At 49.0% G+C, this 22,142-nt stretch overlaps 1 long non-coding RNA gene across 1 annotated transcript; it reads left to right on the forward strand.

Moving 5' to 3' along the window:
* Positions 1-15,407: 15,407 nt before the first annotated feature.
* LOC113616435 (uncharacterized) lies at positions 15,408-20,552 on the forward strand. Its single transcript, XR_003431302.1, has 3 exons — positions 15,408-16,127; positions 16,306-16,388; positions 18,721-20,552. It is a non-coding gene; the product is annotated as an uncharacterized LOC113616435 (long non-coding RNA).
* The last annotated feature ends 1,590 nt before the right edge of the window (positions 20,553-22,142 follow it).

The raw sequence follows: 22,142 nt of genomic DNA on the forward strand, positions 1-22,142 counted from the left end.
CCTCTGCAATTTTTTGGAAGAGTTTGAGAAGGATGGGTGTTAGCTCTTCTCTAAATGTTTGATGGAATTCACCTGTGAAGCCATCTGGTCCTGGACTTGTGTTTGTTGGAAGATTTTTAATCACAGTTTCAATTTCATTACTTGTGATTGGTCTGTTCATATTTTCTATTTCTTCCTGGTTCAGTCTTGGAAGGTTATACCTTTCTAAGAATTGGGGACAGCACATTTTTAACTCTTTCAGCTGCTGTGTTTGCTGTTTGGCTTTGTATTTCTAAATAATATGTGTATGATGTCATTTCTTGCTTTATGTCCAGTTTTAGACATCGTCTATTGACTTTCTATTATGATAGACAAGGGTTTTGCGCTGCTATTTACCTTAGTTCTGTGTCCTCCACCTTATATAGTTATATTGTACTTTTTAGTCAAATCTAGAACATTATTATGGCGATAGAAATGTGGCTTATTTCAGAGTCAAGATATGGATAATGATTTTATTTTCTTTCTCATACATTTTTTTTTCCTGGTGTGATCAAGACAGTAAGTGCTCTTCAGCTACCCATCTGTTCCTCTGTATTTCTCAATGTCCCTTCCAGTTAGGGAGGAGTCATGTGACTGGTGTTATCCCTTTGGGCTAAGGCAGTTAAGAGCTTGTGTGCCTCTTCCATCTCTCTCTTCCCTAGTGAGGAAACTGCAGGTCATGTGTTCCATGTCCGCAAATACAAAGGGAAGGACTGCCTGGCCAGTGAGGGAATATGATGTGACTGAGAAATAAATTCTTATTGTCTATCATGCCATCTATATGGAAAAATATATTCAGAGGTAATAAAAATCACCTAACATTTTAAATTGCATCATTTTCTGTTCTTTTTTTAAAATTGAAGTATAGTTGATTTACAATGTTGTATTAGTTTCTGGGGTAACAGCAAAGTGATTCTCTTTCTCTCTCTCTCTTTTTTTTTTTTCGGCTGTGCCACATGGGTCTTAGTTGCGGGATCTTAGGTCCCCAACCAGGGATTGAAACCGGGCCCACAGCAGTGAAAGCTCTGAGTCCTAACCACTGGACTGCCAGGGAATACCCCAGATTCTTTTCCATTATATTAATAGTTTATTACAAGATATTGAATATAGTTCCCTGTCCTATACAGTAGGATCTTGTTGCTTACCTATTTTATATATAGTAGTTTGTATCTGCTAATCCCAAACTCCTAATTTATCCCTCCCACCCCCTTTTCCCCTTTGGTCACCATAAGTTCATTTTCTATGTCTGTGTGCCTGTTTCTGTTTTGTAAATACATTCATTTGTATCATTTTTTAGATTCCACATGTAAGTGATATCATATGGCATTTGTTTTTCTCTTTGTGAATTACTTCACTTAGTATGATAATCTCTAGGTCCATCCATGTTGCTGCAAATGGCATTATTTCATTCCTTTTTATGAATGAGTAATATTCCATTGTATATATATATATATATATATATATATATATATATATACAGCACATCTTCTTTATCCATTCATCTGTTGATTAGCACTTGGGTGGTTTCCATGTCTTGGTTATTGTAACTAGTGCTGCTATGAACACTGGGGAATTGCATCGTTTTCTTAAACTTTTCCAAACGGTGTGTCACATCTGCTGTAACATTATTATTAGTATTTTGCTCACAAGTGTTATCTTACATCAGCTCATCTAGCAATCCCTCGTGTTTCCCTGGATTCTTACTCTCTAGGGCTGCTGCAAAGGTTTATTCTGGGAATAAACCAGTCTCCTGTGTTGAAACTCCTATTTCCTAGATTCTATTTTCTTGGTTTACTTCCTGCTTTTGCTGGAGCATATCCTCTGATAGCTTACTAAGTGAAAGGGAATTTGAATATGAATCCTTACACGTAAAAAAATGTATAGTCCCAGCTTATATCTTAATTGGGTATCCAGGGATAGAATTCTATTTTGAAAACAATTTCTCCCGGGAATGTAAAAGGCACCGCTTCACTAGTTACCTGGTATCCAGTGCTGCTCCTGAGAAGTCTTATAGCCATCCTTATTCCTGTTCCTTTGTAGGAAACCAGTTTTTTCTTGCTGGCACCTTTTAGGTTTATCCCTTCATGTGTTCTGAAATTTTACAATAATATATCTTGGCAGTGAATCTATCTATTTTTCTGGGCACTTGGTAGGCCCTTTGATCTGGAGGTTCATGTCTTTTAGTGCTGGGAAATTTACATGGACTATTGCTTTGATAATTCTCTTCCATCTATTTTCTCTTTTAATTGAGTACCAGCTACTGGGTTGATACTTGCATCAACCATGGCTACAATAATGCTATGTAACAAACCAAAACTTGGTGCCTTAAAACATAATTATTCTCATGGATCTGTGCCTGAGAGTCACTGATGTAGGCTGAACTAGGTGGAGTGGCTTATGTTGACTGGACTTACCCATAGAGCTGGGAGTAGGTTAAGGGGTGGTTGATCTGGGACAGAATTGGGTGGAGGAGTTTAGTTTGGCTCCAGATATCTCTCACCCTCATTGTGGGATCAGTTCTTCTCATGCAGATGGCAGAGAAGCAAGAGCCCAATCACATAAGAGGTTTTAAACCTTTGTTCACATTCTCCCAACTAACATCCAGGGGCCCAAAGCAAACACATGGCAGAACCCAAACGCAAGAGACCTCTTTAGGGGGAGAGGTGCAAAATCACATGGCAGAAGGTTTGATATTGAAATGGGTAAAGAATTAGGGCAACCAATGCAATCTACTTTAAATGTTTTTTTTTTCTTATTTTTCCACATTTGCTATATCAGTCTATATCTTAGAAGGTTTTGTTAACGCTGTTTTACAATATGTGTTGTGGATTTTCTTTCACATTTAAAATTTTCTAGATCTCTTTCTTGTTCTCTAATTGTTTCTTTTCATAATATCCAGTTCCTACTTTATGAATGCAATATATTTTCTATCTCTATTAGAATATTTATTAGAGTTTTTCTGTAAGGTTTTTTAAAAAATTCTTTACATTATTTCTTTTCCCCCAGGGTTGTCCATCCACCTTTGCTGTGCTTGGTCTCCACCATCTTGGTGGTCTAGCACATAGCATGGGTCTGGGTGTAGACTTGGAGGCAGACTGCCTAGGGCCACAGCTCAGTTCTATGGTTTACTAATCAGATGACTGCACTTGGGCTTGGCCTCTTTCTTCTTTAGAGTCTTTCTCTGTAAAATGGGAACAGAGCTAGTTACCTACCACACAGAATTGCTGGGAGTTCTAAAAAAGTCATCAGGGACAAAACACCTGGCAGCAACCCTAGCACAGTCGCGAAGCCTTAGTTATCAGTTTCTTACATGGACATCTCTTCTCAACTAAATTTGTGGCACAGAAGAGCTGAGTAAAAGCTTTGTGTTTAGTGAGGAAGCTTGTGGACTGTGGACTTCTTCATAGAGTGTGGAGTGGGGAGTCTGATCGTACAGTTGGAGAGCATACTGGCATTGTAGGCTGTTTTTTTTTTTTTCCCTACTCTGCACATTTTCCCCCCAATAAAGGTGGCAGGGAGGAGTTTTATAACTTTGTGGGACAAGTTTTATGACTTTGTGGGACAAGGAGCCTCCCAGTGATTTCTGTTTAGACTTCCACTTCCTCCCTGAGTGGAAGCCCAGCCCAGACATCACTCACCTCCATGTGGCTGGTGCCTGAGCTCCTTGTGGGTTGCTATCATGTTAAGGGGTTCTAGGAGAGAAAGGTGATAATGCCATCTTTCACTAGTAGTCAAAGCTGCACCCGCAAGTTGCTTGAGCTATAAAATCTCTCGTTCAAATGAAACTTTCCATGGCAGCCAATGTGTAAAGCGGAGGAAAGCAGAACTGCCCTGGTTGGAGCGGGGTGGAGCCTAGAGTCCCCCACTTCCCACACCAGCTTCCCTCTGATGTGCTGGCTCTCCAGCACTCAGTTTGAGAACCTTGAGATGCAACCACCCCTGCCATCATTTCACAGATGACCAAGCCCAGGCTAAGAGAGGAAAGTGTCTGGAACTTGGCCTCTGATCCCCGGTTCAACCCTCTCCCTTCCATACTTTCTTGCTTCTGAATAGAAGGCATAGTGGTTGACATCCATTTCACTCTTTTTTTAAATAAAAAAGTTTATTTATTTACTTATTGGCTGCGTTGGGTCTTCGTTGCTGTGCGCGTGGGCTTTCTCTAGTTGCGGTGAGCCGGGGCTACTCTTCGTTGCGGTGCAAGGCTTCTCATTGTGGTGGCTTCTTTTGTTGCAGAGCATGGGCTCTAGGTGCACGAGCTCCAGTAGTTGTGGGCTTTAGAGAGCAGGCTCAGTAGTTGTGGTGCACGGGCTTAGTTACTCCGCTGCATGTGGGATCTTCCTGAACCAGGGCTCAAACCTGTGTCCCCTGCATTTGCAGGCAGATTCTTAACCACTGCTCCACCAGAGAAGTCCCATGTCACTCTTTTTAAAAACTTAAGGATAAAGTCTCAACTTCCTCCACCCAAACTCTTCTGGGTCTAGCTTCTCTGACTCCGTCTTGACATTCTATTTTCATCCCTGCCACCTCTGGGGATAATGACAAGGGGCACATAATTTCTACATGCGGGGGAAAGTAGCTCTACCTTGGATGTGTCCTAAAATATCCTCTTCCCATAATTTGGCCCCCACCAGCCTCTGTGATCTGCATTCCCACTCGTCCTTTTCAGAAGCCCCTGTCCCAGTCAGCAGAGGCTCTGCTCCCCTCACCTGCACCCCCCTACATTTTAACAAGCCGCTCAGGTCAAGAATTCTAACAACCAGCCAGGGTGGAGAACACTGGCAGCCTTCCATTTCCATCTCTCCAGGGCAAAATTCTATTTTCTTTCAAGGTTTGGCACAAATGCCACCTTTTCAGAGAAGTCTTGCTTTGAGTAACTTACTTCATCTCTTGAGCTTCATTTACTCAGCTGTAGAATGGGTGGCATGGAGCCTGCCTTCCTGGGTTTTGGGAAGATTAAATATGCAGACATGAGACTTGGCATAATGCTGGCCTCACACAAAAGATGTGGCTCAGTAAATGTTAGCAATTATTGTGTGTGCATCTGTTGTAAAAATGTCCCATTCTGTCTTTTGGCATATGTCTAATTTCTCCACTAGATGGGTGGGTCTCTGCTCCAAAGGCACATTAGAATCAGCTGGGGGACTTTTTAAAAACAGGGTTCCTGGGCTTCCCTGGTGGCTCAGTGGTTGGGAGTCCACCTGCCGACGTAGGGGACGCGGGTTCGTGCCCTGGTCCGGGAGGATCCCGCGTGCCGCGGAGCGGCTGGGCCCGTGAGCCATGGCTGCTGAGCCTGCGCGTCCGGAGCCTGTGCTCCGCGGTGGGAGAGGCCACAGCGGTGAGAAGCCCACGTACCGCAAAAAAAACCCAAAAAAACAAAAAACAAAACACAAAAAAACACGGTTGCCTGGGCCCCATTTCAGATCAATTGACTATGAATCTTTAGGGATGAGGCCCAGAAGGCAGTATTTTAAAAGCCTCCCAGGCCATGGATTCTATCAGGTAACCACTGTTGAGAATACTGAGTTGGCCATGAGCTGCCTGAGAGCAAAGACCGAGTACTGCCCACTTTTTTTATCTGTGATATTGTGATTTATAATAAGAAATATATCAATGTATATTTGGTGTTTGTCCCGTTTCTGGCACAGAGCTCCTAAAACCCTTGGAATTTCCTAGGTGTTGAGGGCACAAAGTCGTCTTTTGTTATGCTAGTGAGGTGACTTTTGGAAAGCTCCTAGGTCACCTGAGGATGGGAACTGGTCACTGGAGGAGGCAATCACTTGATTAGAGGGTTGCAACTTTCAGTCCCATCCCAGACCTCCGGGGAGGGAAGAGGGGCTGGAGATTGAGTTCAGTCGCCAGTGGTCGATGATTTAATCAATCGTGCTTATGTAGTGAAGCTTCAGCTGAAAAGGATGGGGTTCAGAGACTTCTGGGTTGTGAGAACTTGGAGATTCATGAAGAATGGCTTGCTCAGGGAGCATGGAAACTCTTCGCCCTTTCCCCATACCCTGCCCTATGCATCTCTTCCATCTGGCTATTCCTGAGTTATATATCCATTTGTAATAAACCAGTAATCTAGTAAATAAAATGTTTCTCTGAGTTCTGTGAGTCACTCTAGCAAATTAATCGAACCCCAGGAGCGGGGTCTTTGGAAGCTCCAATCTATAGCTGGTCCGTCAGAGGCACAGGTGACAGCTAGCAGGGAGCTGGGGTGGGGAGAGGGTCTTGTAGAACTGAGCCCTTAACCTGAGGGATCTGATTCTATCTCCAGGTAGATAGTGTTAGAAGTGAGCTGGACTGTAGGCCTCACCAGCTGGTGTGGGAGAGTTGCTTGGCATTGGATGCAGAATCATGACATCGTATACGGCACCTTGCATCCAGGATTCCATAGCTGGATGGATGAATGATAGAGTGTAAGAAGCAAAGTCAAAGTTGGAATGAGAGGGTCTTTGTGGACATGGATCTTGCACTGAGGTTAATCGGGATCAGACCTGGTTGGCTGAAGGGGGCCCAGCCGAGGGCTCTGGAAGCTTGTGTGTGCCTGAGGGTGTGGCTCTGCACCCAGGTCTGGGCTCACATTTAGGGTGGTCTATGACTCACAAAGTGCTTTCTTTAGACCTCGTTGCTTATCCCATGAATAGGCGCTTTCTTCCTCTTCCTTTTCCTCGTGATCCCATTGGACAGATGAGGAAACTGTGGCCCAGAGATGGCATGACTTACCCAGGGTCTCCCAGTCAGAGAGCTGCAGAGCCAGGACATGGTCCTCTGTCTCCTGACACCTGGTCCTATGCATGGTCAGGGTTTTTGGAGTGAGGCTCTGAGGCACCAGCACTGGCTTCTGGGAGTGAGTCGTGTCGGTGGGAGGGAGCAGGTAGACAAGTGGGGACCTCCCTGAGAAGTGGGCCCCAGTCCTCTTGGGGACTTGTGGGAGGGGCCATAGGGAAACATCAGCAGTGGTGGAATTTGGGCGCGTGTGTGTACCATCGTATGCCACTATATGTGTGACTGTGCTGTGTGCTTCCTGCCCCCTGTGTGTCTGCTGTGTGCACTGCACCATGTGTGCTGTGACATCAGAGGCCTCTTGAAATCCCCGAAGCCTGCTCCCCCAGCCATCGAGAGACCTACTGTCCCGCAAAGTTCAGGGACTCAAGTGACTGCCCCTTCCCAGGAAAGGGCACAGAGGGGAATGTCTTTTCCCTGGGGAGGGCTGGTGTCCTGGGCTCCAGTGCCCACGTGGTGATTCTTCTCTGTCCAGCACTGGAAACTTCCTGCTCCCTGGCCCCACTCTCCCCAACTCCTCACTAGTGGCATCTTTCCAGAAAAGCATCCATGTGCAGACGAGGCTGCCTGTAGCTGTCCTGGCCCCGCCCCCCTCTCCCCTTCCCTGCCCTGTGCCTGCTGAGCCTTCCCTTCTGCCAGGGCTCAGCTTCGGCAGGAAATTTCCCTGGGCACCCTTACTCCCGACTGCGTGTTAATTGCTTAGTCTCCAGCGCCCCCATCCACCTCAGAACGGGGGACAGGGTCACCTTGCCACATAATTTCCCCCTGTCCAGTAGGAGTGGAGAGGAGCAGCCAGGAGCAGGGAGCAGAGGCTGCGGGGGGCCCAGGCCAGGAATGTGGCCGCCACATTTCTAGGTATGAAGGGTTAAATACCCAAATCTGGCCCTCACCGCCCCCTTCCTTCTTCCTTTCCTGTATAAATGCACAGAAGACTCATCTCAGGGGTTGAAGGTCCTTGAAAAGAGATGACTCCCAGTTTGTCCAAGACCTGCAGGGAATGTGCCAAGGCTGTTTCAGATCAGGGGAGAGGTCTTTTCCAGAAGACAGCACGCAGTGGAGCATGATGGCCCAGAGGGGTGTAGACTCACCTGCCTGGAGGCAGGGCAATGGCTTTGGTGGGCCAAGATCTTCCTCGCATTGCCTCTCAATAATGATGTCAAAGCTGTCCATCACCTCCCTCGAATGAGAGGATCCTCTTTCCTCAAACTCTCCCCCACCCACTCACTCTCCCCCACCCTTGTATCTTCAGGCCTTTTATCCAAGGATAAAAAGGGCTTTTTCCAGCATCCTTGGCCATTCTCTTATTGTGCCGGGGTGTGAAATGAGGCCCAAGGCAAGAATTATTTCTTTCAAGGGCACAGGGTCTTAACGTTCGTGCTGACCCTGAGACCATGATGCTGTGTGACCCTGGGCACATAGTTGCTCTTCTCTGAGTTTTGGTTTCTTTACCAATAAAAGAATCCAATACTTCGTAGGCACTCCATGCTCTATCATCATGCATGACAATGGGGTTCTGGGGTTTTCCTGTGCAGGGACTCAGGCCCCCCAGACTATCCAACCACACAGTGAAGGAAGGTTCCAAGGGAGGCTCAGGGGTAATCAGAGGCCTTGGTGTTGACAGGGGCCATGGTGGGAGGAGGAGACAGCTTCTCGAACTTGACCTCCATCTCCAACGACAAACCAGATGGCACTGGTGAGAACATTGGAGTGACTGAGACAGAACTTCTAGGGAGTGGAGAGACTGCCCAGGCCAGGGCAGGGCCAACCAGACTGTGAGCCCCTGAGGGCATGTCTGGTTCATCTTTGTCCGTCCATTTCTGTCTCCTCAGAGCGGATGCTTGGTGAATGTTTGTTAAACAAATGAATAACTGAACAAAGAAGAGAAGGAAAAGTTGGTTAGCCAACCAAGGGAAGAGGAGATCTTGGGTTGCTGGGCCAAGTGAAAGGAAGGAGAGGAATTAGGGGAAAATGATAAGTTAGGATAAGACTAAGTTATGCTATGATCACAAACAAGCCCCAGATCTCAGTGGCTTGAAAATCAAAGGTTTATTTCTTATTCACATCACATGTCTATATGGACTGGCAGCTCTCATATAGACTTTTCTTATTATAGTCACTCAAGCACCTAGGATGATGGAGCAGCCGCTGTCTTGGATATCACCAGTCACTTAGAAAGAGGAGAACGGTGGAGGTCTCACACCAGCAATTAAATAGCCTGAAAGTGACACTTTCACTCATACCTCATTGGCCTGAACTAGTCACATGGTTACTTTTGCTCATACCCCATTGGCCAGAACTGGTCACATGATACTTCCAATAGCAGAGGACCAGGAAATACAATCCTACCATGTGCCTGGAAGACAGAGAGATGGAAATACTTGGTGGATAGTCCTAATGAGAGCCATTAAAGAAATGGCTATGGAGAGCCAGAAGGGGAGGGGTGCAGCTGACATTCCAGATCTTTACTGACCCACATCCCAGAGCTCCAAGCCTGTGGATAGTGCTCCTTTGAGATCATAAAGTCATAAACTGGCCCCAGAAGAGAAAGGGAGAAGGCAGTTTGCATGTAAATTGAATTGGGTACCAGCTCTGTGCCAGGCTGCGCTGAACTCTGGGAATGTAAGATGAACACAGCTCCTGCCCTGATGGAGCCAACAATTATATAAGAAACAGTGAAGCATGAAATAGCATGAGGATTTGATATCCTAGATCCAAGGTGGAAACTGACCAGAGCAGGAAAGAGGCAGCAGTATGGTCTAGAGCTGTACTTAGTGGTTGCTTCATTTTCTCCTGTTGTTTCAAGGTTGGGGCTGCCCATATAAAGTCATAGTCCTGTGCAGTTACGCGGTGTCTGGTTCCTGCCTCTAACTTCACCCATGCCCTCCAAGATTAGGAGCCTTTTTAATTGGAGCCATTCCTGGGAGAGAACCAAAGACTCACCCTAAAGTCTTAAAAGTGCATTAATGTTCCCTCAGTAGGTTATGTGCGCTTGTTAATGGAAATGTTTCATTTTGATTACATTTTTACAGACATTTTCCTGGGGACATTGTGCTATCCTTGTTCTGAGCTCCCCAATCCAATCAATAAAGAGACTAAAATGAGAGAGAGAGAGGGAGAGAGAGAGAGAGAGAGAGAGAGAAAGGCTGGGAAGATTGGATACCTTCATTTTTGTCAAGATGGGTTTACTTTTCAATTATCTGGAGGAAAATCCCTCTCTCAACAAATTTTGGCTTTGTACAATTTGGCTTGAATTAGGAAAATCAGAGGGCTTAGAGTAAAACTTGAGTGAGTATCAAAGGTAAGTGAGTGTCAGGAGGAAGAGAAGGGGAGAACTCACAGACATATGTTCACTTGTGAGCAGCAACTTCACTAAAGGATCATAGCTGCCAGCAGTCGAATCCTTTTATGCCCCCTTGTTGCCTTCAGAATCAAGTCCGAAGTCCTTAGCTTGGATCAAAAGACACCTCATGGTATGTTTTCACCCTGTCTTTCCCTCTAGCTTCCCCTTCCCTTTGACACCCTTGCACCCCAAACTCTAGTTCTAGGCTGCATTTCTTACACTTACCCCAACATAGCTTATGTCTCAGTGCCTTTGCTTCTGCTGTTCCCTTGGCCTGGGATGCCCTTCCATCACCTGCTTGGAAAATCCCTCCTCCTCCTCGTAACCCTGGCTCAAGTGACTCTACTCTGTCAGCATCTCCCTAGGTCCCTTCACCACCCATTCCCTGTGTGGTTTCATTTATGGCAGTGCTGTCTCTTGTGCAAATTTCCATTACAGTCTTTATCACACCGACTGACAGTAGTTTCCAGGCATGTCTCTCCAACCAGGCTGTAGAATCCTTGAGGGAATGATATTGTCTCATTCCTTTTTCTATCCGTTGTATCAAGCATAAGACTTAGCACGTAGCGGGGGCTTGGTAGACATCTATACAATACATTGAATGAATGAATGAGTAAATGGATGAACGAATTGGAGAGCATCTGAAGGGGCCTTTGATGTAAGCTCCCACTCAAAACCAGAATTCCTTCTATAGCAGGAATCAACACACTGCAGCCCGTGGACTGAATCTGGCCAGATGCCTGTTTGTGTGAATAAGGTTCTAATGGAACACAGCCATGTCCATTTGTTTACTTATTGCTCATGGTTACTTTTGCAACACAGCAACAGAGTTGAGCAGTTGGGACCATATGGTTCTCAAAGCCTGCAGCATTTCCTGTCAGACTCTTTACAGAAAAGTTTGCCCACCTCTATTCTTTAGCATTGACTCTTAATCGTTTTTGGACTAGAGACGTGTTTGAGAATTTGATAAAAAGCTTTGAGCTTGAAAACATGCTTATACACAAGACATTTTGCATTCAATTTCGTGAGAATCAATGACCCCTTGAATCCCATTCATCAATCTCCTAGAGATCCAGCAACACCAGATTAAAAATTCAGTTGCCAAAGTCTAGTGAGACTGCAACTGAAAAAGTGATGGGGAATGTGGTCTTAGAAATCAAAACTTAAAAAAAAAGAGAGACTGCATTGCCCTGAAACATCTCAGACATATAGTTGGCCATCTTGCATACTGTATCTTCAGCCCCAGGAAACTTACTACCGGGCAGCATATGATGCTATCGCAGAAAGGTACGGTTTGTAAGGAAGCCCATCTTTACACTCAACTGGGCTCTTGGAATGGGAGCCCACTGGTCCTCTGGGATGTGGAGGCCGTGGTCCAGGGTGCATAAGCTCATTTCCTCAGCTGATGAGGAGAGACAAGGAGAAACGAGAAGGTCGGGGAGAGGCTGCCCATTCTGATCTTCCGAAGGAGAGGCACAGTGAGGGAAGGGCGAGGGAAGGGGGACCTAGAAGAGGAGTCAGGACCATTACAATCCATCAAATCTACCAACCTTGCTTTCTTAAAAACAAAGGGCGGGTGAGGTGGGGGGATGGGAAATGAGTGTGTCTGGCACCTTATGAAGTCCTGAGCAATAGGAAGCGTTAGGCCTCTGCGAAGCAAATTGTGGGCCAAACGAGCTCATTTTTTGGCAGAATTATTAAATTAGCAGATGAAGGAAACACATAAGACACTATGGATCTTGCTCTTAGCGGAGCCCTCAATAGAGGGTTGTGCAGATGCTTGCTACACTCCTTCCATCCGGGGTTGGGGGGGAAGCTGGCGTCCCTTGGATCCCCACTGGGAGGGCCGGGTGGGGGTGATGTGTAATGAACATCTGGGCCGGGTGCTGTCTTGGGGGCTTTAAGTCCACAAACCCATTCAATCTCCACGACAATCGAGGAAAGGTGACTGTTGTCATTTCAGAAGGGAAGATGGGCTCAGAGGGGTGAAGTGCCTTGCCTCAGCTCACAGAGTCAGTGGCAGAGCTCATGGCTGAATCTCCGTCTGCCTGAGTCCAAACCCAGTGCCCTTGCCCCAGGGGTAAGGAAAATCTCCCTGCCAGGAGCTCTCGGGTGTGACTTTGAAATGGAGCAAAGGGACATGAAAAACCAGTCGGGTAAGAGACAAGAGCTGGAGTCAGGCAGGGAGGGCTGAGTCCGGGATAGGAGGGGAAGCCAGGGGAAGCCGGCTTCCAGCAGCAGGGCTGATTCTAACCGCTGCTTTTAGGAAGATGTGATGAATGGACATGTGTTCAGAGAAACGAAAGAGCATAGAATCCGGGCCATGTGGGGAATAGTTAAGTCAACAACCAGGTCTCTGTCGCTTGCTCAAAATATTCACAGTCCTGTCCTGGAGGATGCGGGTGACTCCTGTGGTCTCAGCGGGTTGGTTGGGTCAGTGGTATCCCACACAAAGGCAAGGAGAGCTTTCTAAGGATGGAGGTGTCCAGCCCTGTAGGGAGTGAGCTTCCCATCACTGGAGACATTCCAGGAGCCGACATAACTTGGGAGGAGAGTCTGACTCTGGGTAAGACAAAAGATTGGCTAAAGCCCCTCCCAGCACGACAATTCTCTATCTTCAAACTCAAGGTCGAGGAAGAATATCCCAACAGCAAAGCTCTCCAGAGATTCCTGCAGAAATCTGACAGTGGAGAGGGAGATCTGTATTTGTTTCTGAGATCTGCTAGTGACTCACTGTGGGCGTGAAGACAGAGGAGAGGCACTTAGTGACCCCTGGAGACACCCTCTAGTCTGAGGATTGCTTCTAGGCAGCAGGGTGACTGACAGACCTTTCCAAATCCTCCCAGCACGGGGGGCGGGCCTTCACTTGCAGAGAACCTTTTCTAGCAGTGAGAATCAACCCATCAAAAATAAGAGAGAAGCGCCAAGGCAAGGGAGGAGGTGACTGAGCAGGGACGATGGCCCAAGCCACCTGCTTACAAACCTTCCCTAAAGTCCTAGTGTGTGCCAGAGTCCCAGACAGACAGAAATGAGCCGTGGGAAGCCGGAGTGCTGTGGGCAAACTGAGGCATGGTCACCAACCTCTCTCATAAAAGTTGGGTGGAGCCAGGGGAAAAGGGGACCAGGCAAGGAGGTGGGTTTGCTCAGAACCACAAGAGACCACATCTATCTGGGGCATCTCTGGTTATGAATCAGTGGTCTTTGTAACTCTGGAAAGGATTTGGCTGGAGGGAGATAGAGGAAAAATGGTGCAAGAACGGGGAGAGATGGGGGATGGGGAGATGGGGGAAAAGCCAGGAAGCCAGAAGTGGCCAGATTTTGTAGGGTTTTGAATGCCAGTCTGAGTTCTTTTTTAAAAAAATTAATTAATTTTTGGCTGCGTTGGGTCCTCGCTGCTGCACACGGGCTTTCTCTAGTTGCGGCGAGCGGGGGCTACTCTTCGTTGCGGTGCGCGGGCTTCTCATTGCAGTGGCTTCTCTTGTTGTGGAGCACGGGCTCTAGGCTTGCAGGCTTCAGTGTTGTAGCTCGCCGGCTCTAGAGCGCAGGCTCAGTAGTTGTAACGCACGGGCTTAGTTGCTCCCCGGCATGTGGGATCTTCCCAGACCAGGGCTCGAACCCAGGTTCCCTGCACTAGCAGGTGGATTCTTAACCGCTGTGCCACCAGGGAAGCCCCAGTCTGAGTTCTTGATGCTGGAGGCAGCGAGGTACTGTTGAAACTTTCCACATGGGAGAGGATCAAGACGAGGATTGTGTGGCTGCCATGTGGAGGCTCGATGGAGGGAATGAGACTGGAGGCCCGGAGGCCAGGGAGGGGGTCATTCCAGAATCCAGGGATATTGGCAGCCCAGGTGCGTTGCTAAGAAGAGCTGGTTAAGTGCAAAAAGTTCTGTGCATGTGTGAGCACACCTCCAAGTGAATGTATATTTCTTTGCGCACATTTGGGTGGGAACATGTTTATGTGTGTCTGTTTGCCAGTGTGCCTCAGGGTGTGTATTTGTCTTGCTGTGGAGGGGTATGCATGTATGCGTGCCTGCCCCAGGAATCCTGAGGCTTTGATTCTGCGCACACGTGTGTGTGTGTGTGTGTGTGTATGTGTGTGTGTGTATGCGCTCACGTGCACATCATGCCCAGGAAGAGAGGCGGCACCAGTAAATCCTGCTTTCAGGCTTTGGGAACAAGTCAAGCAGACAAATATTGCCATGGCCCTGAGACCAGGCTCCATCCACCTGAATTCCCTCTCTGGAACTCCTGCCACTGCCCCTTATAACTACATGGACACTCCACAGAAGACACCATGGGATGGGCTGCATCCATCTCATGAGGGCTTCCCCCCCCAGCACTCGGCCGGTTACCACCTCCCACTCCTGCCCGTGGGCCCTTAGATGACTTAGTAGCTGCCTTGACCTGGATGGGTGATGCCAATCCTTCCTGTTTCTTTGGCAGAGGGGTAGGGGGTACTACGGGTGAAGTTCCTGGTTGAAGGACAGACACGGTCCCCTCCCCACCCCACAAGGCTCACCCTACATTGCACCCAGGATTTCCTGAATGTTCTCACCTGAGTCAAAGCCACATTGATCCTGCCATTCCTGGGACCTGAGCCAAGAGGCACTTACTCTGCAGACAGCCTTTAAAGGGGGTAAGAGGCCTCACCTGGGCTGCAAGGCCCCAATCCTGGCCCAGCTCTTGACCCACTAGGTGACCTGGGGCTGGAATCTCTTTTAGCCTCGGTGTTTGCCTGTGTAGAATGGGGCCAGGCTGTCTTGCCTGAATTCCAGTCGTGGTGTTGGGATTGTTATCCATGGTGCTGACATGCAGAGGCCTGTGGCAAACCCTTTATCCAGACGCGTGATGCTAAATTTCGCTACTGGTTCCCCGCAAGGAAAAAAAACCCTGCTTTGCAGTGTGGGCCAATTTCTCTGGTGTAAATACTGCCACCATGACTGATTTCAATCCACTAATATGGAGCCACTGGACATGGAGACAAGAAGCGATGTGCACAATCGGCTCTTGTGAGTTGGTAGGAATTGGCTCCAACACACCCCTGCCTTTACCCTAAACAACCAATGACAGGCCAGTCAGAGGGAGAATCGAAATCAAGTTCAGGCAGGTTAATCAAGTTTGGCAAAATGTCCAGCTACCGCCTGCCGATGCAGGGGACACGGGTTCATGCCCTGGTCCAGGAAGATCCCACGTGCCGCAGAGCAGCTGGGCCCGTGAGCCGTGGCCGCTGAGCCTGCGCGTCCGGAGCCAGTGCTCTGCAACGGGAGAGGCCACAACAGTGAGAGGTCCACGTACCGCAAAAAAAAAAAAAAAAAAAAAAATGTCCAGCTAGATTGCCGAGCACTGGGTTTGAGTAACAGGTGAGGTCGTAAAGTGAAAAAAAAAAAGGAGTCAGGAAGTTAGGCACCAGGAGGATGAGAAACAGGCTGGAAAGCGTGATGGGCAAGGAGGTGCCAGGGCAAGTGGTTCGAGATGGAAACGGCATTGTGCTAAGGGATGCATGGCCGGCCCAAAGCGGCCAGAATAGAACATTGCCTTCTGCCGTTCTCAAGCCTGGGAGAGCTAGGAGGGTGCACGTGATGATGCGGGAGCTGAGAAAATAGGCAGGTGTTTCCTGAGCTCCAGGGATGACGTCTGAGCAGGCTGAGCTGGGAAAGGGCAAATCCAATTCTGTAATTGTTGGCGCATCAATTCTGGTGACGGTCCCAGAAGGGTGATGCCAAGAGCCCGTGGAGGAGGGATGCCCGGCTGACATCATCTGCTATTTCTGGACCAATTCACAGCTTCCTCCAGTGAGAACTTCCTTCAGCACGTAAATCACCCTGGTCTTCTCATGACCGCCTCATTTTCCCGAGAAAACAGAGGGAACCCACGCACGTGGGCATCCTCTGGAGAGGGCGCTGGGTGTGGAGAGAAGAGTGTGATCCTGAAGTCGCGCAGACACGGGTTCAAATCTCGCCTCTGCCCCTTGTTGGCTGACGGGCTTTGGGTGAGTCATTTCTCTTCTCTGACACTCCATTCCCTCGAATGGGCTAATAATATCTGGGAGCACTAGAAGCGTGATTAAGTGAGACGGGACTTGTGAGGCGCTGGCACAGGACCTGCTCATTGCAACACCAAATCTCGCTCACTCCCTTTTTGTTTGTTTTTTGGTTTTCCTCTCTTAGAGAATACGTTTCCAGTGATCAATTGGTGGAAGCTTCCAGAAGGAGATGTAGCCTCCCTTTCTAGCCCCTTCCTGGGCTGTGCGGTGCGTGGTTCACAGGGAGGAGGTGGAGGGCTGCCTCTGGGAGGGTAGAGAAGGTGGAGCAGTGGGGGCTGAATTTGTTCTCCCGGGCTTGGGGATCTGGGCGTGAGGGAAACAAGCTCTCTCCCCACAGAGCTCAGACTTCTCCTTAGGAACTTTGGGCCAGGCAGGGCCCAGAGGCAGGGAGAGCAGCCTGGGACCTCAGTGGTGCAATGCCTGTTTCCCAAGCAGACGTACTTGCCCTTCTGTTACCTGTCCCCATGTCTGCTCTATGCCTGGCTCTCCGTCTTTCTGTCCATCGGGCTCTGGAGACAGACTGTTAGACTAGTCCCTGCCTGTGGCACGCATTTCTGCAGAAGCCCACCTGACTTCCTGTCCATCTGTCAGTCCGCTTGCGATCCGCCTTCCCATCGCTCTGATTGCAGCTGACTCTCTTGCACCTGGGCTCCATTTTATGATGTCTGAGTGACAGAGAGGTGATAAGTGAGAGTGAGAGAGAGTGACAGACGGGGGCGCACATAGGGGGGATGGAACACATGCGTACACAGATTCACGGTTGGTGGTCCTCTTTGAGACAGGGTCACTCCAGGTCTCCCCAACCCCAGAGGGGCGTCTGGAGCACCATCCATCTCACCTCCAAGCACCGTCTGTCTGCCTTCCTGACTGCAGACGGAGGAGGAGGGACAGTCCCCATGGCAACCGACGGGGAGGCGCTTTTCAGCTTGAGAAGAACCTTTGTAACAATGGAGCAGTCCGGTAAAGAAAATGGGCTGTTAGTAAGGTAGTGACCTCCCTGTCACTGAAGTTGTTCAATTACAGGCTGGCCACTCACCTGTCAGGACTGCTATGGTGGGTATTCTTGAGTAAGAAGTGGGGTGAGTCAGGCTGGGGTGGTCGAGATGGACCAACCTTTAAGATAACAACTTCCATCACTAATCCAAGTCAAGCACGTTACGTAGCACCTGGCAGATAGTAGGTGCTCAAAACCAGAACTGTTATTTGGAGGAAGGTTGGACTAAGTGACCTCAAGGCCCAATCCACAGCCTTTGAGATGGAGAAAGATGAAAGGCCAATTAGTGGCAACAGGTTATGAATATACAGGAGCTGTGAACTTGGGATAATAAAGGACTTCCCAGAATAGAAATGTCTCCATCTCCCTCACCCTGATCTGCATGGCTCCTGCAGGCCTCCCTCCCCTTTTCTGACTCAATTTCAATTTCAATTTCAATGTCAATAACTTCCCTGGCACGACAAGCAGCGCTTGTTTGCCAGAATGAATTGGAACATTGAGTTTCTCCGACCAGCCTGTCCAGCCAGTGTCGTCTCCTCCCAGGCCTTCCAGGCCCTTCCTTTGCACATGTCTCATCCTCTGTGCCCTTTCAGGAGACTTATTTTTACCTTCCCCAGCTGTTATTTGAAAAAAGATACACTCTCTCGTTTGATCAAGATGTTCCAAGAGCAATGGCACACAGGGCATCGGCTCTCCACGCAAAGTGCCAGGATGAGAGGGGAAAGAAGGCTTAGCCCCTCTCCTTTGAGATGCCAGCTGCGTGGGGAGGCAGAGGAGAGTCGACAACTCCAGTGGGGTGGAGTGGGGAGGGGGCTCTGGGAGCACAGAGGAGGGGCCTCTGAGACAAGGTGAGGGTAGAGAGAGGTGGAGGGGTGGGGGCAGCTTCCTGGAAGAGGCAGAGTGGGAAGGACTTCTGAAGGGTACTTGGAGGGCAGACCACGGAGTTCCTTCCCTCATGGGTCAGCCGTGGCTGGAATGTCACCATGATAACAACTCCTTTTACATGAGCCATAAAAACTATTGGCCCTGCACAGTGCTGGCAGTGGTGACATCCTCTGGAAAGGGAGGGTGTGACATGGAGGAGTGGGAAGTGGGTAAAAGGGACCCAGGTGGATAATGCCTGAGGGATAAAGTCCTGGAGGGTGGGCATGGGGGTGCGTGGGCGGCCCATCAGTGAGCACTGATTTGGACTTGATGCCCTCTATCATAGGGAGAGAGGGCTGGGAGGGAGTGGAACAAGGGTGCTGCAGACACCACTGGGTGCAGACACACCATCTGAGATGCTTGGGCTCAGAGACAGAAACAGAGGGATCCCGGCTGAGGAGGGAGCAGCCCTGGAGTGCGGAGATGAATAGGTGATGGGGTGGGCGACGCTGGCTTTGCCAACTTGACATCCCTGCCCAGCGCTAACCCAGGGTCACCTGTTGCCGCCACCATGGGGAGCCACGGGTCAGGGAGCCAGACAGACAGGGCTGGACCAACTATGCCAGGAAGCCTCCACGAGCAGGACCTTAACCCTCATCCTCCCCTCCTCTCCCCCACCAGAATGCCGTGAATACTAATGGAAACAGATGGCTCCCTTCCACGCCACCGCCAAGAGGAGGGATGGCTAGGGCAAAATTCCCCTGCAACAGAGAGGAGCCACCATGCTGACTCTAGCTATCTTTCCATAGCCTTTGGCCAGGCAGAGAAGAGCCCTGGGGATGGACAGCCCTGGGCAAGATTGACAAAGGCTCAGAGGCTCCAGGGGATCTGCTTGGGACTCGGTGGGTTTTCCATGGGGTTATGCTGAACCAGTAGAAGCAAATTCTTCTCCAGCAGTGCCCCAAACCTGTAGGTTCCTGGGGACCACTCAGCTGTTGGGGGAGGAGGGGAGCCGTGGTGGGATGAGGCCCCTGAAAGTGTGGTTCCAATTCTGTTACTGGGGAACTTTGGGCAAATTCCTTCTATTTTCATAGCCTCATTCAACTCTTCAGTAAGATGAGAGGAATGGACCAGATTGAGGGTTTACAAAGAGGGTTCCTTAGAAGTCTATTCCCGTAAGATGTTGAGGGGAAAAGAAGTTTGGAAGAATGTGCTTTCCATCCTCCAATATACATTATAAACTCTGTAAAGCTCTGTAAGCACAGAAACCTGTTCAACTTTGACCGGGCGTTTCCCAAACAGGCCCTGCTTTCTCAAACGGCCCATTTTCATCCCAAGGAAGGCATGAGCCCTGTGACATAGTTTGGAAAACAGTGGACTAAACGCACTTCTGCAAAATTCCCTCCAGTCCTGAAGGTCTTGTTTGTTTCTCTAAGGAAAGTGGGAGGGGTGGGGAGGAGAGAGAAAATGACATTGAAAGCTCTTCCCATGTGTCATCTCATGTGACCACCCTCCGCTCCACCAGCTACATCATGGTGTGGGTGTGAGTTCCCGCACTGGCAGATGAGGGCAGCGAGGCCTGCACTGATTTCAGGGAGAAGGGGAAGCTTCCTCCCAGCCTGCTGCATGCAGGAAGGTGAGAAAATCCTGCTTGGAGGTGTGGCTTGGAGGGCAAGGCTCCCCTTCCAGCAGTCTCAGACTCTCTCTAGCCTCCACCCGCCCCATTCAGGGTTGCCCCCTGCTCTACCCTTTTCTTGGGGGAAGTCTTTGGACAGCATTATGGGCTGAGTACAAGGAAAGCCAAGGGCTGGGGTAAGCCACCTACATATAACTGACAAAGCTAACTCCCAAGATTTCAATCCACATAGGGCGGGCCCTGAACAGAAGCATAAAGCCGCCAGTGTGGGTCTGTGTGATGTAGTGAAAAGAAACTGAACTTTGGAGCTAAACAGACCAGGGGTCAAATCCTGCCACGAAGACCCTTAACTAACCCTACTTAACTGATGTCTAAATGAACTACCGCTATTCCCTCTGGAAAACCTGCCGACGACAGCCGGTGGCACTTGGGATGCCTGGCTGTCAGACAACTCCTTTCTTGTTTGCCTGTGTTGTGTGTGTTTCCAAACCTGTTTATGTCAGTTGCGCTTGTCACTGTAAACAGATAATTGAATCAAGTGTAAACCAAGCCAATGAAATACAAGTGGAGAAAGGAGTTATGCTTTTATGGTAATTAATTTAATGCTTTGGGAAGGATGCTAAAAAGTTGCTGTTGAGTTATGTGTGGCCGAGACTCTACAAGATTTGAAGAATCAACCCCATACAAGGAGGTCTGTGTACTTTGATTAGTCTTGCAGGGAATCAAAACCAGAAATCTCTTAGGTGATATTTATGTGGTCTCCATTATGTGTGATCCCAGGAAGCCAATTCACCTTTCTGAACTTTGTTTTTCTTGGCTTTAAAAGAAATAAAAGGAATCCAAATCGGAAAAGAAGTAAAACCGTCACTGTTTGCAGATGACATGATACTATACATAGAGAATCCTAAAGATGCTACCAGAAAACTACTAGAGCTAATCAATGAATTTGGTAAAGTAGCAGGATACAAAATTAATGCACAGAAATCTCTTGCATTCCTATACACTAACGATGAAAAATCTGAAAGAGAAATTAAGGAAACACTCCCATTTACCACTGCAACAAAAAGAAACCTATAAGACACTGATGAAAAAAATTAAAGATGGTACAAACAGATGGAGAGATATACTACATTCTTGGATTGGAAGAATCAACATTGTGAAAATGTCTCTACTACCCAAAGCAATCTACAGATTCAGTGCAATCCCTATCAAACTACCAATGACATTTTTCACAGAACTAGAACAAAAAAATTCACAATTTGTATGGAAACACAAAAGACCCTGAATAGCCAAAGCTATCTTGAGAAAGAAAAACGGAGCTGGAGGAATCAGGCTCCCTGACTTCAGACTATACTACAAAGCTACAGTAGGAAAAAAAACAACCACATGGGGACTTCCGGGAAGATGGCAGAAGACTAAGACGCGGAGATTACCTTCCTCCCCACAGATACACCAGAAATACATCTACACGTGGAACAACTCCTACAGAACACCTACTGAACGCTGGCAGAAGACCTCAGACCTCCCAAAAGGCAAGAAACCCCCCACGTACCTGGGTAGGGCAAAAGAAAAAAATAAACAGAGACAAAAGGATAGGGACGGGTCCTGCACCAGCGGGAGGGAGCTGTGAAGGAGGAAAAGTGTCCACACACTAGGAAGCCCCTTCGCGGGCGGAGACTGCGGGTGGTGGAGCGGGGGAGCTTCGAAGCCGCGGAGGAGAGCACAGCAACAAGGGTGCGGAGGGCAAAGCGGAGAGATTCCAGCACAGAGGATCAGGGCCGACCGCCACTCACCAGCTGAGAGGCTTGTCTGCTCACCCGCCGGGGCCGGCGGGGCTGGGAGCTGAGGCTCGGGCTTCAGTCGGAACGCAGGGAGAGGACTGGGGTTGGCGGCGTGAACACAGCCTGCAGGGCGTTAGTGCACCGCGGCTAGCCGGGAGGGAGTCCGGGGAAAAGTCTGGACCTGCCGAAGAGGCAAGAGACTTTTTCTTCCCTCTTTATTTCCTGGTGCTCGAGAAGAGGGGATTAAGAACGCTGCTTAAAGGAGCTCTAGAGACGGGCGCGAGCCGCGGCTAAAGGTGCGGACCCCAGAGACAGACATGAGACGCTAAGGCCGCTGCTGCCGCCACCAAGAAGCCTGTGTGCGAACACAGGTCACTATCCACACCGCCCTTCCGGGGAGCCTGTGCAGCCCGCCCCTGCCAGGGTCCCGGGATCCAGGGACAACTCCCCCGGGAGAACGCACGGCGCGCCTCAGGCTGGCGCAACGTCACTCTGGCCTCTGCCGCCGCAGGCTCGCCCTGCACTCCGTGACCCTCCCTACCCGCGGCCTGAGTGAGCCAGAGCCTCCAAATCAGCGGCTCTTTTAACTCCGTCCTGTCTGAGCAAAGAACAGACGCCCTCTGGCGACCTACACGCACAGGAGGGGCCAAATCCAAAGCTGAGCCCCTGGGAGCTGTGGGAACAAA

Source organism: Aethalodelphis obliquidens, unplaced genomic scaffold, assembly GCF_003676395.1.
Source record: "Aethalodelphis obliquidens isolate GAN/ISIS:26980383/991018 unplaced genomic scaffold, ASM367639v1 scaffold139, whole genome shotgun sequence".
NCBI classification, from domain to species: Eukaryota; Metazoa; Chordata; class Mammalia; order Artiodactyla; family Delphinidae; genus Aethalodelphis; species Aethalodelphis obliquidens.